This window comes from Nerophis lumbriciformis, linkage group LG38 (genome assembly GCF_033978685.3).
Source record: "Nerophis lumbriciformis linkage group LG38, RoL_Nlum_v2.1, whole genome shotgun sequence".
In the NCBI taxonomy this organism is placed as follows: domain Eukaryota; kingdom Metazoa; phylum Chordata; class Actinopteri; order Syngnathiformes; family Syngnathidae; genus Nerophis; species Nerophis lumbriciformis.
In genome coordinates, this window is record NC_084585.2 from 19,676,192 (window position 1) to 19,693,550 (window position 17,359).

Sequence of the window (17,359 nt, forward strand, 5' to 3'; positions counted from 1 at the left end):
TATACTCACCACTAGTGTTTGTGTATTCTGCAATGATGTCAACGATGGACCAAACTCGAACACTTTCTCAGAGCTGCCAAGCTTCACGCTTTGAAAGTGACAGTCACGCAATTTAACCCTTTCTCACGCCACATTTGACATTGTTTCACGCTTATATTCCTCATTCACTATACTCTATATTTTTTTTAAATAATAATAATTTTTGCTTTTCGCAACCTTGCCGTAGTTCGAGCAACTCTGATTCATTGATCGAAATAACCAATTCCGGACCAAGTCTCTTTCACGCACCTCAGCTGTATGTTGTTTCTAATTGGTTTAAATTGCATGGTGTCTTTCGTGGTTGGTTAAATGTAGGCAGGGCCGGCCCGTGGCATAGGCCGTATAGGCAAATGCTAAGGGCGCCGTCCATCAGGGGGCGCCACGCCAGTGCCACAAATGTTGGAGAAAAAAAATAAAAAGTTGGTACTATTATTTCTAAATACAAAAAATAATCCCACGTTAATTAAAATGAAAAGTAAAGCCTATATAATAGAAATATTATTTGTTACAACATTACGCCCCCCGCCCCGTATCATGACTCTTTTTGGACGTCACCACATCAAAAAATCAACACAAGATGTCAAAACGGCCAAAACTGTCAGGTGCCCAGGGAAGAAAAAAGAGAAAAGAAGAGGAGGAGAAACGAGAAAAAGACAAGAGGTAGCAGGTAGGTAACGTTAGCCTACATGAAATTATTTGTCTGTTACAGAATGTGATAGTAACCTGGCTTTTTAGCATTAAGCTAATGTTACATGATTCGGCAATTGCTAATCAATAAATAGCTAGTTCTGTTTTAACGTCCGGTTAATATTGTGGAGGGGGCTAAATTGTTATGGAAAATAATAATGTAACGTTAGGTAATTACAGTACTCCCACCTTACATTCCTCAGGGACATTTGTATTAGATCTTTTAAGCAGGTGTTTTTGTTTACATTGTTATTGCCTTCTGGTTAGCTAATGTTTGCCCTGCAGGTAATAGTCACTTTTCCACCCCTTTTATATTAGGTATAGTTGTAAGCCTAGTTGTTAAAGTGCACATCATTAATGTAAATTAAGCAATATGTATGTAAAAAATATTGTATTTCATATATTAATTTTTTATTTTTTGCATTCATTTATTTATTCATATTTTTTTTATCTTGTTAACTATTCTGATTGTTAATTTGCTTTCTTTAAGTCAAAAAAAGGTCAAAGACAAAGCTATTCGGTTTCTTGTGAGTATATACACTTCACTGCCGATGTGGGGGGGCGGCACCTAAAATCTTGCCTAGGGCGCCAGATTGGTTAGGGCCGGGCCTGAATGTAGGCACACCTCAGATACGCACACGCAGATTGTATTACACGCATGCACTTCTGAATGTGCTCGCACAAACTGTATTACACGCTCACAAATCTGGATGTGCGCGCTCAAATCTTACACGACAGAAGTGTCACAAAAGTCAAACGGATCTGAATACACACACTCACATGTATATACAGACACACAAATTAGTATGTGCAAATTGGGTTACACGCACACAGATTGAGATACATGATACTATACTATGTATCTCAAGATAAACTGGTCCTAGGTGAGGGATCAGACAAATAGCAGTTCGAAGACCTCCATGATGAATAAAAATAAAGGACCCAGATTTCCCTCGCCCGGACGCGGGTCACCGGGGCCCCCCTCTGGAGCACGATGGCGAGCGCCTGGTGGCACAGCCCGAAGAGGCAACGTGGGTCACCCCTCCAATGGGCTCACCACCCATAGCAGGGGCCATAGAGGTCGGGTGCAGTGTGAGCTGGGCGGGAGCCGAGGGCAGGACACTTGGCGGTCCGATCCTTGGCTACAGAAGCTAGCTCTTGGGATGTGGAACGTCACCTCGCTGGGGGGGAAGGAGCCTGAGCTAGTGCGCGAGGTCGAGAAGTTCCGGCTAGATATAGTCGGACTCACTTCGACGCACAGCAAGGGTTCTTGAACCAGTTCTCGAGAGGGGCTGGACTCTCTTCCACTTTGGCGTTGCCGGCAATGAGAGGCGACGGGCTGGGGTGGCAATTCTTGTTGCCCCCCCGGCTCAGAGCCTGCACGTTGGAGTTCAACCCGGTGGACGAGAGGGTAGCTTCCCTCCGCCTTCGGGTGGGGGGGACGGGTCCTGACTGTGGTTTGCGCTTACGCGCCAAGCGGCAGCTCAGAGTACCCACCCTTTTTGGATTCGCTCAAGGGAGTACTTGAGAGTGCTCCCCCGGGTGATATTCCCTCGTTCTACTGGGGGACTTCAATGCTCATGTTGGCAGCGACAGTGAAACCTGGAGAGGCGTGATTGGGAAGAATGGCCGCCACGATCTGAACCCGAGTGGTGTTTTGTTATTGGACTTTTGTGCCCGTCACAGATTGTCCATAATGAACACCATGTTCGAACATAAGGGTGTCCATATGTGCACTTGGCACCAGGACACCCTAGGCCGCAGTTCCATGATCGACTTTGTAGTTGTGTCATCGGATTTGCGGCCTCATGTTTTGGACACTCGGGTGAAGAGAGGGGCGGAGCTTTCAACCGATCACCACCTGGTGGTGAGTTGGCTGCGATGGTGGGGGAGGATGCCAGACAGACCTGGCAGGCCCAAACGCATTGTGAGGGTTTGCTGGGAACGTCTGGCAGAGTCTCCTGTCAGAGAGAGTTTCAATTCCCACCTCCGGAAGAACTTTGAACATGTCATGAGGGTGCTGGACATTGAGTCCGAGTGGACCATGTTCCGCGCCTCTATTGTCGAGGCAGCTGATTGGAGTTGTGGCCGCAAGGTAGTTGGTGCCTGTCGTGGCGGTAATCCTAGAACCCGTTGGTGGACACCGGCGGTGAGGGATGCCGTCAAGCTGAAGAAGGAGTCCTATCGGGTTCTTTTGGCTCATAGGACTCCTGAGGCAGCGGACAGGTACCGACAGGCCAAGCGGTGTGCGGCTTCAGCGGTTGCGGAGGCAAAAACTCGGACATGGGAGGAGTTCGGGGAAGCCATGGAAAACGACTTCCGGACGGCTTCGAAGCAATTCTGGACCACCATACGCCGCCTCAGGAAGGGGAAGCAGTGCACTATCAACACCGTGTATGGTGAGGATGGTGTTCTGCTGACCTCGACTGCGGATGTTGTGGATCGGTGGAGGGCATACTTCGAAGACCTCCTCAATCCCACCAACACGTCTTCCTATGAGGAAGCAGTGCCTGGGGAATCTGTGGTGGGCTCTTCTATTTCTGGGGAGGAGGTTGCTGAGGTAGTTAAAAAGCTCCTCGGTGGCAAGGCCCCGGGGGTGGATGAGATCAGCCCGGAGTTCCTTAAGGCTCTGGATGCTGTGGGGCTGTCTTGGTTGACAAGACTCTGCAGCATTGCGTGGACATCGGGGGTGGTACCTCTGGATTGGCAGACCGGGGGGGTGGTTCCTCTCTTTAAGAAGGGGAACCGGAGGGTGTGTTCTAACTATCGTGGGATCACACTCCTCAGCCTTCCCGGTAAGGTCTATTCAAGTGTACTGAAGAGGAGGCTACGCCGGATAGTCGAACCTCGGATTCAGGAGGAACAGTGTGGTTTTCGTCCTGGTCGTGGAACTGTGGACCAGCTCTATACTCTCGGCAGGGTCCTTGAGGGTGCATGGGAGTTTGCCCAACCAGTCTACATGTGCTTTGTGGACTTGGAGAAGGCATTCGACCGTGTCCCTCGGGAAGTCCTGTGGGGAGTGCTCAGAGAGTATGGGGTATCGGACTGTATGATTTTGGCGGTCCGCTCCCTGTATGATCAGTGTCAGAGCTTGGTCCGCATTGCCGGCAGTAAGTCGGACACGTTTCCAGTGAGGGTTGGACTCCGCCAAGGCTGCCCTTTGTCACCGATTCTGTTCATAACTTTTATGGACAGAATTTCTAGGCGCAGTCAAGGCGTTGAGGGGATCTGGTTTGGTGGCTGCAGGATTAGGTCTCTGCTTTTTGCAGATGATGTGGTCCTGATGGCTTCATCTGGCCAGGATCTTCAGTTCTCGCTGGATCGGTTCTCAGCCAAGTGTGAAGCGACTGGGATGAGAATCAGCACCTCCAAGTCCGAGTCCATGGTTCTCGCCCGGAAAAGGGTGGAATGCCATCTTCGGGTTGGGGAGGAGACCCTGCCCCAAGTGGAGGAGTTCAAGTACCTCGGAGTCTTGTTCACAAGTGAGGGAAGAGTGGATCGTGAGATCGACAGGTGGATCGGTGCGGCATCTTCAGTAATGCGGACGCTGTATCGATCCGTTGTGGTGAAGAAGGAGCTGAGCCGGAAGGCAAACCTCTCAATTTACCGGTCGATCTACGTTCCCATCCTCACCTATGGTCGTGAGCTTTGGGTTATGACCGAAAGGACAAGATCACGGGTACAAGCGGCCGAAATGAGTTTCCTCCGCCGGGTGGCGGGGCTCTCCCTTAGAGATAGGGTGAGAAGCTCTGCCATCCGGGGGGAGCTCAAAGTAAAGCCGCTGCTCCTCCACATCGAGAGGAGCCAGATGAGGTGGTTCGGGCATCTGGTCAGGATGCCATCTGATCGCCTCCCTCGGGAGGTGTTTAGGGCACGTCCGACCGGTAGGAGGCAACGGGGAAGACCAGGACACGTTGGGAAGACTATGTCTTCCGGCTGGCCTGGGAACGCCTCGGGATCCCCCGGGAGGAGCTGGACGAAGTGGCTGGGGAGAGGGAAGTCTGGGCTTCCCTGCTTAGGCTGCTGCCCCCGCGACCCGACCTCGGATAAGCGGAAGAAGATGGATGGATGGATGGATGGATACTAAACTATAATACTTCCATGTTAGTGTTTCCGCTTCATCCACCGTGTTTTAAGGTTTGGAGGAAGAGTGCATATTTTCCCATAAAATGTTTATATTCAGACAAGGCAAGCGCAAAAACAACTGTCGTGGATGAGGCCATCTTGATTTCCGACATCGTTACTGGAACGCTCTCACTTCGGCTCTGACGTCATTCCCAGCTCCCACTTCCCACTTCCAATGTACAAACCACAAAACCAGTGAAGCTGGCAGGTTGTGTAAATGGTAAATAAAAACAGAATACAATGATTCGCAAATCCTTTTCAACCTATATTCAATTGAATAGACTGCAAAGACAAGATACTTAACGTTCAAACTGGAAAACTTTGTTTTATTTTGCAAATATTAGCTCATTTGGAAATTGATGCCTGCAACATGTTTAAAAAAAGCTGGCACAAGTAGCAATAAGACTGAGAAAGTTGAGGAATGCTCATCAAACACTTATTTGGAACATCCCACAGGTGAACAGGCTAATTGGGAACAGGTGGGTGCCATGATTGGGTATAAAAGCAGCTTCCATGAAATGCTCAGTCATTCACAAACAAGGATGGAGCGAGGGTCACCACTTTGTCAACAAATGCCTGAGCAAATTGTTCAAAAACAACATTTCTCAATCAGCTATTGCAAGGAATTTAGGGATTTCACCATCTACGGTCCGTAATATCCTTAAAAGGTTCAGAGAATCTGGAGAAATCACTGCACGTAACATTGAATGCTCAATCCCTCAGGCGACACCAGTGTGTCTACATATGTACAAAACTGTTCTGTTTTTATTTACGAATTACACAACGTGCCAACTTCACTGGCTTTGGGGTTTGTAAATGGAATGCAGCAAAACACTAACTTTTTACAAGAAAAATTGCAGTAGCGCTACTTGTAATAATTAAAAGGCTGCTATTTCATCAAGAGGGGACATACGAGCAATGAGCTGAAACATTTGAACACAGCATTTAATAACTATAAATGGAAGTCGCGTTTTTTAACCGCTCCTATCTCATCCGAGCAGCAGTAACGCTAGCATGTCATCTGAATACAACAGGTACTAACCAACATAGGTAAGGCAATGTTACCTATAAATCAGGGGTGTCAAACTCATTTTAGATCGGGGGCCACATGGAGAGAAATCTACTCCCAAGTTGGACAAACTGGTAAAATCACGGCACGATAACTTAGAAATAAAGACAACTTCAGATTGTTTTCTTTGTTTAAAAATAGAACAAGCACATTCTGAAAATGTACAAATCATAATGTTGTTGTTTTTTTGTTTTTTTCATTTACATGTTGCGGTTAATAGTATTCCATCTTTATTGTCGTTATTTACACTTTCTGAATAAATTATGTGATCATGTTCATCAGTCAACTCATTGGTGTTAATTTTCAATCTATCAAGATAAAAAAATAATATTAAAATCAGGATGTTATTTATGTAGTTAGCTCATTTTCCTCGACTGGTGCACTAACATCACTGGTTTATTTTGTTTTACATATGTAGCATCATCTACAAAGATACAAAGAATTGCTATTGCGACACCCAGAGGACACATTTAGAACAGCAGTTTCTTACATTCAAAATTTCGGCTCATTTTTGTACTTAGCAAATTCATACGTTTGACACCCCTGCTCTAAACTAAACAACATTGATGCTAATCCACCTTTGTTTCTCTTTTATTTTCCCAAATAAGAATTGATAAGAGAACCGTTAAGGAACCGACTCATTAAGCATAATCGAAAGTGGAATCGGAATTGGAAAAATCTTATAAATTCCCATCCCTATATACTGTATATTTATATATGTGTGTGTGTGTATATATATATATATATATATATATATATATATATATATATATATATATATATATATATATATATATATACACACATATTTATATATATATATATATATCATATATGTGTGTGTGTGTGTGTGTGTGTATATATATATATATATATATATATATATATATATATATATACACACATATTTATATATATATATATATCATATATGTGTGTGTGTGTGTGTGTATGTATATATATATATATATATATATATATATAAATATGTGTGTATATATATATATATATATATATATGTAAAAGCCAGTAAATTAGAATATTTTGAAAAACTTGATTTATTTCAGTAATTGCATTCAAAAGGTGTAACTTGTACATTATATTTATTAATTGCACACAGACTGATGCATTCAAATGTTTATTTCATTTAATTTTGATGATTTGAAGTGGCAACAAATGAAAATCCAAAATTCCGTGTGTCACAAAATTAGAATATTACTTAAGGCTAATACAAAAAAGGGATTTTTAGAAATGTTGGCCCACTGAAAAGTATGAAAATGAAAAATATGAGCATGTACAATACTCAATACTTGGTTGGAGCTCCTTTTGCCTCAATTACTGCGTTAATGCGGCGTGGCATGGAGTCGATGAGTTTCTGGCACTGCTCAGGTGTTATGAGAGCCCAGGTTGCTCTGATAGTGGCCTTCAACTCTTCTGCGTTTTTGGGTCTGGCATTCTGCATCTTCCTTTTCACAATACCCCACAGATTTTCTATGGGGCTAAGGTCAGGGGAGTTGGCTGGCCAATTTAGAACAGAAATACCATGGTCCGTAAACCAGGCACGGGTAGATTTTGCGCTGTGTGCAGGCGCCAAGTCCTGTTGGAACTTGAAATCTCCATCTCCATAGAGCAGGTCAGCAGCAGGAAGCATGAAGTGCTCTAAAACTTGCTGGTAGACGGCTGCGTTGACCCTGGATCTCAGGAAACAGAGTGGACCGACACCAGCAGATGACATGGCACCCCAAACCATCACTGATGGTGGAAACTTTACACTAGACTTCAGGCAACGTGGATCCTGTGCCTCTCCTGTCTTCCTCCAGACTCTGGGACCTCGATTTCCAAAGGAAATGCAAAATTTGCATGGTTGGGTGATGGTTTGGGGTGCCATGTCATCTGCTGGTGTCGGTCCACTCTGTTTCCTGAGATCCAGGGTCAACGCAGCCGTCTACCAGCAAGTTTTAGAGCACTTCATGCTTCCTGCTGCTGACCTGCTCTATGGAGATGGAGATTTCAAGTTCCAACAGGACTTGGCGCCTGCACACAGCGCAAAATCTACCCGTGCCTGGTTTACGGACCATGGTATTTCTGTTCTAAATTGGCCCGCCAACTCCCCTGACCTTAGCCCCATAGAAAATCTGTGGGGTATTGTGAAAAGGAAGATGCAGAATGCCAGACCCAAAAACGCAGAAGAGTTGAAGGCCACTATCAGAGCAACCTGGGCTCTCATAACACCTGAGCAGTGCCAGAAACTCATCGACTCCATGCCACGCCGCATTAACGCAGTAATTGAGGCAAAAGGAGCTCCAACCAAGTATTGAGTATTGTACATGCTCATATTTTTCATTTTCATACTTTTCAGTTGGCCAACATTTCTAAAAATCCCTTTTTTGTATTAGCCTTAAGTAATATTCTAATTTTGTGACACACGGAATTCTGGATTTTCATTTGTTGCCACTTCAAATCATCAAAATTAAATGAAATAGACATTTGAATGCATCAGTCTGTGTGCAATGAATAAATATAATGTACAAGTTACACCTTTTGAATGCAATTACTGAAATAAATCAAGTTTTTCAAAATATTCTAATTTACTGGCTTTTACCTGTACCGGTATATATGTGTGTGTGTGTGTGTGTGTATGTATATATATATATAAATATGTGTGTATATATATATATATATATATATATATATATATATATATATATATATATATAAATATGTGCATATATATGTATATCTGCGATGAGGTGGCGACTTGTCCAGGGTGTACCCCGCCTTCGGCCCGATTGTAGCTGAGATAGGCTCCAGCGCCCCCCGCGACCCCAAAAGGGAATAAGCGGTAGAAAATGGATGGAAGGGATGGGTATATGAATACATTTGTTCCACTAAATAACGCTATATTTTTGTATTTTGCTATTGAATATATATGTTTTACACTACAAACTATTAAACAATCTAATGTATGATATATTAAAGGCCTACTGAAATGCGATTTTCTTATTTAAACGGGGATAGCAGGTCCATTCTATGTGTCATACTTGATCATTTCAAGATATTGCCATATTTTTGCTGAAAGGATTTAGTAGAGAACATCGACGATAAAGTTCGCAACTTTTGGTCGCTGATAAAAAAGCCTTGCCTCTACCAGAAGTAGCAGACGATGTGCGCGTGACGTCACAGGTTGTGGAGCTCCTCGCATCTGCACATTGTTTACAATCATGGCCACCAGCAGCGAGAGCGATTTGGACCGAGAAAGCGACGATTTCCCCATTAATTTGAGCGAGGATGAAAGATTCGTGGATGAGGAAAGTGAGAGTGAAGGACTAGAGGGCAGTAAGATCGATTCAGATAGGGAAGATGCTGTGAGAGGCAGGTGGGACCTGATATTCAGCTGGGAATGACTAAAACAGTAAATAAACACAAGACATATACATACTCTATTAGCCACAACACAACCAGGCTTATATTTAATATGGCACAAATTTATACCGCATAACAAACACCTCCCCCCTCCCGTCCATATTACTCGCCAATACAACTCAAACACCTGCACAACACACTCAATCCCACAGTCCAAAGTACCGTTCACCTCCCCAAAGTTCATACAGCACATATATTTCCCCAAAGTCCCCAAAGTTACGTACGTGACATGCACATAGCGGCACGCACGTATGGGCAAGCGATCAAATGTTTGGAAGCCGCAGCTGCATGCGTACTCACGGTACCGCGTCTGCGTATCCAACTCAAAGTCCTCCTGGTAAGAGTCTCTGTTGTCCCAGTTCTCCACAGGCCAATGGTAAAGCTTGACTGTCATCTTCCGGGAATGTAAACAATGAAACATCGGCTGTGTTATCCGGCACAACAGTCAGGGGGTGCATTCTACGGCGGGGGTGCGTTATCCGGCACAACACCTGCCGCAATACACCGCTTCCCACCTACAGCTTTCTTCTTTGCTGTCTCCATTGTTCATTGAACAAATTGCAAAAGATTCACCAACACAGATGTCCAGAATACTGTGGAATTTTGCGATGAAAACAGACGACTTAATAGCTGGCCACCATGTTGTCCCAAAATGTCCTCTACAATCCGTGACGTCACGCACTGACGTCATCATACCAAGGCGTTTTCAGCAGGATATTTCGCGCGAAATTTAAAATTGCACTTTAGTAAGCTAACCCGGCCGTATTGGCATGTGTTTCAATGTTAAGATTTCATCATTGATATATAAACTATCAGACTGCGTGGTCGGTAGTAGTGGGTTTCAGTAGGCCTTTAAGTATCAAGTGTAGCAAGGCATGATGGTGGCACTTTCAGCTACCTGGCAAAAAAACATAACCTAATAAATCATTACATTTGTTTATGTGAAACATGTACATTAAATAACAAAGAAAAACATTTGCAGAAGCAGAGGTGCAGAATTACAACGGAACATTCCTCGCCAGAAAGAATTTCTGTCAAGAGTGAATGATTAATTATACATCAAATATTTTCATAGCGAGAGTATAATAAATATTTTACATGTTAAATGTGGTGTATAATATTATGAGGGCCCTCTAGACATGAAATAACACAAGCAAAGTCACCTCTACCTCTTTTATTCCAAGTGTCAGAGTTTGTAGGACACGAACCCCAAGATGCAGAGAAGGCGGAAGGCGTTTTACGGGAAAACATGATTTAATGTTTATAAAATAAAGGAAAAAAACACAAACCAGGAACTAGGAACAGGAAACAGGATGCCAGGGAAACAAGAACTGGAAGACGAGGAACAAAAAGACAGCAGACTACAAACAGCTACAGAATATAGCTTACCGCTACCGCATCCAGCTACACTGACAACGACAAGTAGAAATGACAATGATCCAGCACTGACTGGAGGAGAAGGCAGGTTTAAATAGCAGCTGGCTGATTGACACCAGGTGTGGCCAGGTGCCAATCAGCCACAGCTGAGGGGACACAGCACTCAGGGAGACAAGTAGGAAATAAAGACAAAATAAAAGTGCTGGACAGAAAACTAAGACAAACGCAGAGAAAAAACTAAAACACAGTCAAACTGTCAGGGACAAGCCTGACACCAAGTAGTGCTGCCTGAGGCTGAGCCAGTCAGTGGCCAAGATACTGAAAAGTGCACTCTGATTACTGTAGTTTGTTTTCATCTGGTTGCCATTAATACTGTAATAGTGAATTTTTTAGTTCATTTAGCAATATTTATTAGGGATGTCCGATAATGGCTTTTTGCCGATATCCGATATTCCGATATTGTCCAACTCTTTAATTACCGATACCGATATCAACCGATACCAATATCAACCGATATATGCAGTCGTAGAATTAACACATTATTATGCCTAATTTGGACAACCAGGTATGGTGAAGATAAAGTACTTTTTTTTAAAATTAACAAAATAAGAAATAAATTAAAAACATTTTCTTGAATAAAAAAGAAAGTAAAACAATATAAAAACAGTTACATAGAAACTAGTAATTAATGACAATTAGTAAAATTAACTGTTAAAGGTTAGTACTATTAGTGGACCAGCAGCACACACAATCATGTGTGCTTACAGACTGTATCCCTTGCAGACTGTATTGATATATATTGATATATAATGTAGGAACCAGAATATTAATAACAGAAAGAAACAACCCTTTTGTGTGAATGAGTGTAAATGGGGGAGGGAGGTTTTTTGGGTTGGTGCACTAATTGTAAGTGTATCTTGTGTTTTTTATGTTGATTTATAAAAAATAAAAAAATAAAAAAAATAAAAAACCATACCGATGATTAAAAAAACGATACCGATAATTTCTAATATTACATTTTAACTCATTTATCGGCCGATATTATCGGACATCCCTAATATTTATGCTTGAAAAATGCTTCATCAAGCCAATATCTACCAATACCACATACCCAGAATATATTTTTGAAAATTTGCATATAAGTAAAGCATGATTGTGCATATTGTTGACTTAAATTAAACACAACACATTTTAATATATTCAATTTGTGTACTGTTTTATATAAGGAACACTATTGTACAAACCCCAAAGCCAGTTGGCACATTGTGTAAATCGAAAATAAAAACAAAATACAATGATTTGCAAATCCTTTTCAACCTATATTCAATTGATGTTCGAACTGGCAAATTTATTTTTTTGCAAATATTAGCTCATTTGTAATTTTATGCCTGCAACATGTTTTAAAAAAAAAAGCTGGCACAAGTGGCAAAAAAGACTGAAAAAGTTGAGGAATGCTCATAAAACACTTATTTGGAACATCCCACAGGTGAACAGGCTAATGGGGAACAGGTGGGTGCCATGATTGTGTATAAAAGCAGCTCCCATGAAATGCTCAGTCATTTACAAACAAGGATGGGGCGAGGGTCACCACTTTGTGAACAAATGCCTCAGCAAATTGTTTAAGAACAACATTTCTTAACCAGCTATTGCAAGGAATTTAGAGATTTCACCATCTATGGTCCGTAATATCATCAAAGGGTTCAGAGAATTTGGAGAAATCACTGCACGTAAGCGATGATATTACGGACCTTCGATCCCTCAGGCCGTACTGCATCAAAAAGCGACATCAGTGTGTAAAGGATATCACCACATGGGCTCAGAAACACTTCAGAAAACCACTGTCAGTAACTACAGTTGGTTGCTACATCTGTAAGTGCAAGTTAAAACTCTACTATGCAAAGCGAAAGCCATTTGTCAACAACACCCAGAAACGCCGCCGGCTTCGCTGTGCCCGAGCTCATCTAAGATGGACTGATACAAAGTGTAAAAGTGTTCTGTGGTCTGACGAGTCCACATTCCAAATTGTCTTTGGAAACTGTGGACGTTGTGTCCTTCGGAACAAAGAGGAAAATAACCATCTGGATTGGTACAGACGCAAAGTTGAAAAGCCAGCATGTGTGATGGTATGTGGGTGTATTAGTGCCCAAGGCATAGGTAACTTACACATCTGTAAAGGCACCATTAATGTTGAAAGGTACATACAGGTTTTGGAGCAACATATATTGCCATCCAAGCAACATTATCATGGACGCCCCTGCTTATTTCAGCAAGACAATGCCAAGCCACGTGTTACAACAGCGTAGCTTCATAGTAAACGAGTGCGGGTACTAGACTGGCCTGCCTGTAGTCCAGACCTGTCTCCCATTGAAAATGTGTGGCGCAATATGAAGCCTAAAATACCACAACGGAGACCCCAGATTGTTGAACAACTTAAGCTGTACATAAAGCAAGAATGGGAAATAATTCCACCTGAAAAGCTTCAAAAATTGGTCTCCTCAGTTCCCAAACGTTTACTGAGTGTTGTTAAAAGGAAAGGCCATGTAACACAGTGGTAAAAATGCCTCTGTGCCAACTTTTTTGCAATGTGTTGCTGCCATTAAGTTCTAACTTCATGATTATTTACAAAAAAAACCAACAAGTTTCTCAGTTCAAACATTAAATATCTTGTCTTTGCAGTCTATTCATCCATCCATCCATCCATCCATTTTCTACCGCTTATTCCCTTTGGGGTCGCGGGGGGCGCTGGAGCCTATCTCAGCTACAATCGGGCGGAAGGCGGGGTACACCCTGGACAAGTCGCCACCTCATCGCAGGGCCAACACAGATAGACAGACAACATTCACACTCACATCCACACACTAGGGCCAATTTAGTGTTGCCAATCAACTTATCCCCAGGTGCATGTCTATTCAATTGTAATATAATTCAATCATTGTATTCTGTTTTTATTTACGAATTACACTACGTGCCAACTTCACTGGTTTTGGGTTTTGTAATAATAATACAAATGTTAGATATCAGTGGACAATAAAAGAAGTGCTTGAAGTGTCTCTCAACATGATGCAGTAATAATTGTTGAAATCAAATAAACTAATGTTATTGTTTTAAAGGCAGCTATTGTCTTAAAGCTCTTTAGATGTGCAGAACTGAGCCTCAGTGCAAAAAGTGAGCCGAGACGTGCCCAGGCGGGCATGTAATGACTGGCAAAGACAGGAAGGTGATGCCTTACGCAGTGCAAACAAAAAACAACCCTGGCTTTATGCGTTCACCTTACCTGTCACCAAGTCCCTACTGCACAGGTGTCGAGCCTGGCGGCCGTCCACCAGCGCCCTTATCTGTTTCACGAGCAAACACATCTTTCTATGAACAGGGGATGAGCGACAGGCTCACTTTCTGGCAGTCAAAGACCTTATAAACCCTCTGTTCTTTTGTGAGCTGGAATGTGTTGTGCGAGGACCGACTAAAAACACGTCCTCCATGTTGTCCTACACGACAAAGTGTGCTCAGACATGCAAAAGTCTTGCACTCACCTGTTAGCTATAAGACCCAAGTTACAGTCCAGAAACGGCCCTTGTCTGCATTCCAGGGATTCTGCTTCACCAGGGGGCTAAACATCTACGAATGTCCACGCTAACCAGCCCTTCTCTTCAATCCGCGCACAGGAGTGGTCCGAGCACATGTACTCAATCTTGATGAGGCTGCCAGTGATTACACAAGCGGTCGTCTTCACCATGAAAAGGCACACATGCAGCAAGGAAACCTAAAACGTACGAAGAAAGAGAATAACTTGTGAATGCTCAACAAACGAAACTGTAGCTTTATGCAAAATGTACGATTACCGCACATGTGGGAACTTATGTGAATTGGTAAATTGTTAACTTGATTTTTTTTTTTAATGGTTTGAATCGATTAAGGCCACTAGAAAATGTGGAAATCTGTGAATTTCTAGAATGCCGAAACCAGATAGATTGTCTGGATGTCTTGACGCTGGCATGGTTTGAATCAGTTGAGAAATGTGGAAGTAGTAATAAATCTGAAGATAAAGGAGAATTTGCATTATGGAAAATACGGGACAGCAGGAAAAGCTAGAATTTTTGGGTGTTTGATTATTGTAATCCTGATTTTTTTAACTGTGTTGGAATGGTTTGAAAAAGTTGAGAAATGTGAACAAAGGCCATCAGTTTTAATGGAGATTTTTTTCACCAAAAAATGTGGATTTCCAGGAAAACTGAATTTTCCCGCATGATTTTCAAGTATGTTTTGACGCTAGCGTGTTTCGAAACCGTTGAGAACATGTGGTAGGAGTAAGAATTGTGTAGATCAGGGGTCAGTAACCTTTTTGGCTTAGAGAGCCATGAAAGCCAAATATTTTAGAATGTATTTCTGTGAGAGCCATATAATATTTTTTAACACTGAAAAAAACCTACATTTTTAAGTAAGACCAACATTTTTAGAGTATAATAAGTCTCTTATTCTCTTTAATAACATTGTTATTCTGAAGCTAACCAATAATGAATAAAATACTTCCTAGCATTAATGCGACTTCTTGAACGGGTGCGGTAGAAAACGAATGGATGGATTAAAATGCATGAGAATGTTTTATATTTTGAACGTTATTTTCAACACTGTGATTACCAGCGGAATTATTCATTACTTGTCGTTTTAAGTCAGCTAGGATTTATCTGAGAGCCAGATGCAGTCATCAAAAGAGCCACAGGTTCCCTACCCCTGGTGTAGATCAAAAGATAATTTCTGATTTTTGAGCAGTTTGAAAATTGTTCATCTGAATTGTTTATATTGGAGTTGTTTTAAAATCGGTTGACAAATGTGGGCCAAGGTCATGCATTTTAATGGGGATTTTTTTTCACCAGAAAAAGCGGAATCTCGGGAAAACTGATTTTCTGGAATGTCAAAAACAAATAAACTGATTGTTTTGAATGAGACACATGTTTTGAATCGGTTAAGAAATTTAGAGGTGGTAACAATTCTGAAGATTGAAGATCATTTCCATCATGGAAATTGTGAGATTTCAGGTGGACAAAGGCCATCCGCTTTAATGGGGATTCTTCTGTACCAGAAAAAACAGAATTCTGAGAAAACTGGATTTCTAGAATGTTGAAAACAGTTAACCCGAATATTTTGAAGCTAGATTGAAGTAAATGAGGAATGTGTAACATTTCTGTAGATCAAAGATACAGGTAATTTGCAAAATGTAGGATTTCAGGAATTTTTTTTTTTTTTTTACTTTCATGGAGCCTAACTGTTTTGATGTTTGAGTGGTTTGAAAAAATGCTCACAATCAAAAAGTGTGATAGAAAAAGTAAATTGAGGAAACGTGGGCATTTTGGAGATGTGAAAATGTTTAGAATTTCCAGGCTGTACAATGTGACATTCCAGGTATTACATACAGCCTCATGATTTGAATAAACAATGCTTTGACGTTGAAATGTTTGAATCAGTAAAGAAACGTGGAATTTGTAAGACAAAGGGTCATAGTGTCGAGGGAAATGCGAAATTTCAGGATAAGTGGAAATTTTGGGGGAATCGGAATGTTGTTAGGCTGAATGTTTTGATGATGGAACAGTTGGACTCTGTTGAATCCGGTATTAAGAAGTCTCAAAATCAAGCAAAATTGGTGTAAAGAAAAATGTGGCATTTTAGGCAGTTAGGTACTTTTGGGGCTGAATGATATTAAGTTAAAATGGTTCAAGGAATTTGGAAAAAGGCCCTTCATTTCATTGGGAATTTGTGGAAAATGTGGAATTCCAGGAAAACCGGGAATTTTTGGAAAGGCAAAAACTGATAGCCTCAATGTTTTGAATGAACTGAATGTTTTGTTGGGTTGGAAATGTTAGCTCCAATATTTCGATGATGGAATGGTTTGACTATGTTGAGAAATGTGGTAGTAAGAAGTCTCAATATCAGACGGAAATTAGTGTGATGGAAAAAATGTGGAATTTAAGGAGAAAAGAGAATTTGGGGAATATGAGAAAGTGTGTCTTGAAAGAACTGAAGATTAGGATGTTGAAATGGTATGAATCAGTTGAGAAATGTCCAAGTAGTAAGAAGTCTCCAGGTCAAAGGGATTAGGTGTTATGGGAAATTTGAAGTGAAAATTAAGAATTTTGGGAGGTTTTTTTTTTTTTTCTGACTGGTTTGATGTTCAAATGGTTTGAGAAATGTTAATGTTCCAATAACGTCATTGGAAATGTTGTGCCAGAAGATGTGAAATTTCGATAGATGCAGGAAGGTTTTGTCGTCAAAATGTTTTGAATCAATGGACAAACGTGAAAGTCGTAAGACTTCTCAAGATTAAAGGAAATTAGTCTTGTGGCACTTCGGCAAAAGTGACAATTTTAGACATTTTGATGTGTGAATGGTTTAAAATCGTTGAGAAATGTGAAAGTAGTTGAGCGTCAAAAATATAATAGAAGAGTTCACAAAATAACAATACAGGTTGGACTACACATTTTAGTTCCTCTTGAATCTTAATTCTTCACTTTAACAAGACCAGTCTGGATGAGGTACTAGCTGACCAGAGTTGTTACTTGCCGTGGATCCCACTTCCATGCACAGCTGTGGACGTCTTTGTGTAGACGACCTGATGGAATGGACTTCAACATTATCTATTATTAAACA

At 41.6% G+C, this 17,359-nt stretch overlaps 1 protein-coding gene across 1 annotated transcript in view; it reads right to left on the reverse strand.

The window, feature by feature from the left end:
• The window catches only part of nbl1 (NBL1, DAN family BMP antagonist), a 39,225-nt gene extending 24,845 nt beyond the window's left edge, over positions 1–14,380 (reverse strand). The window contains exon 1 of the mRNA XM_061932638.1: positions 14,251–14,380. The gene's annotated coding sequence lies outside the window, so the exon portion shown is untranslated. The remainder of the gene's footprint in view (positions 1–14,250) is intronic.
• Positions 14,381–17,359: the final 2,979 nt, after the last annotated feature.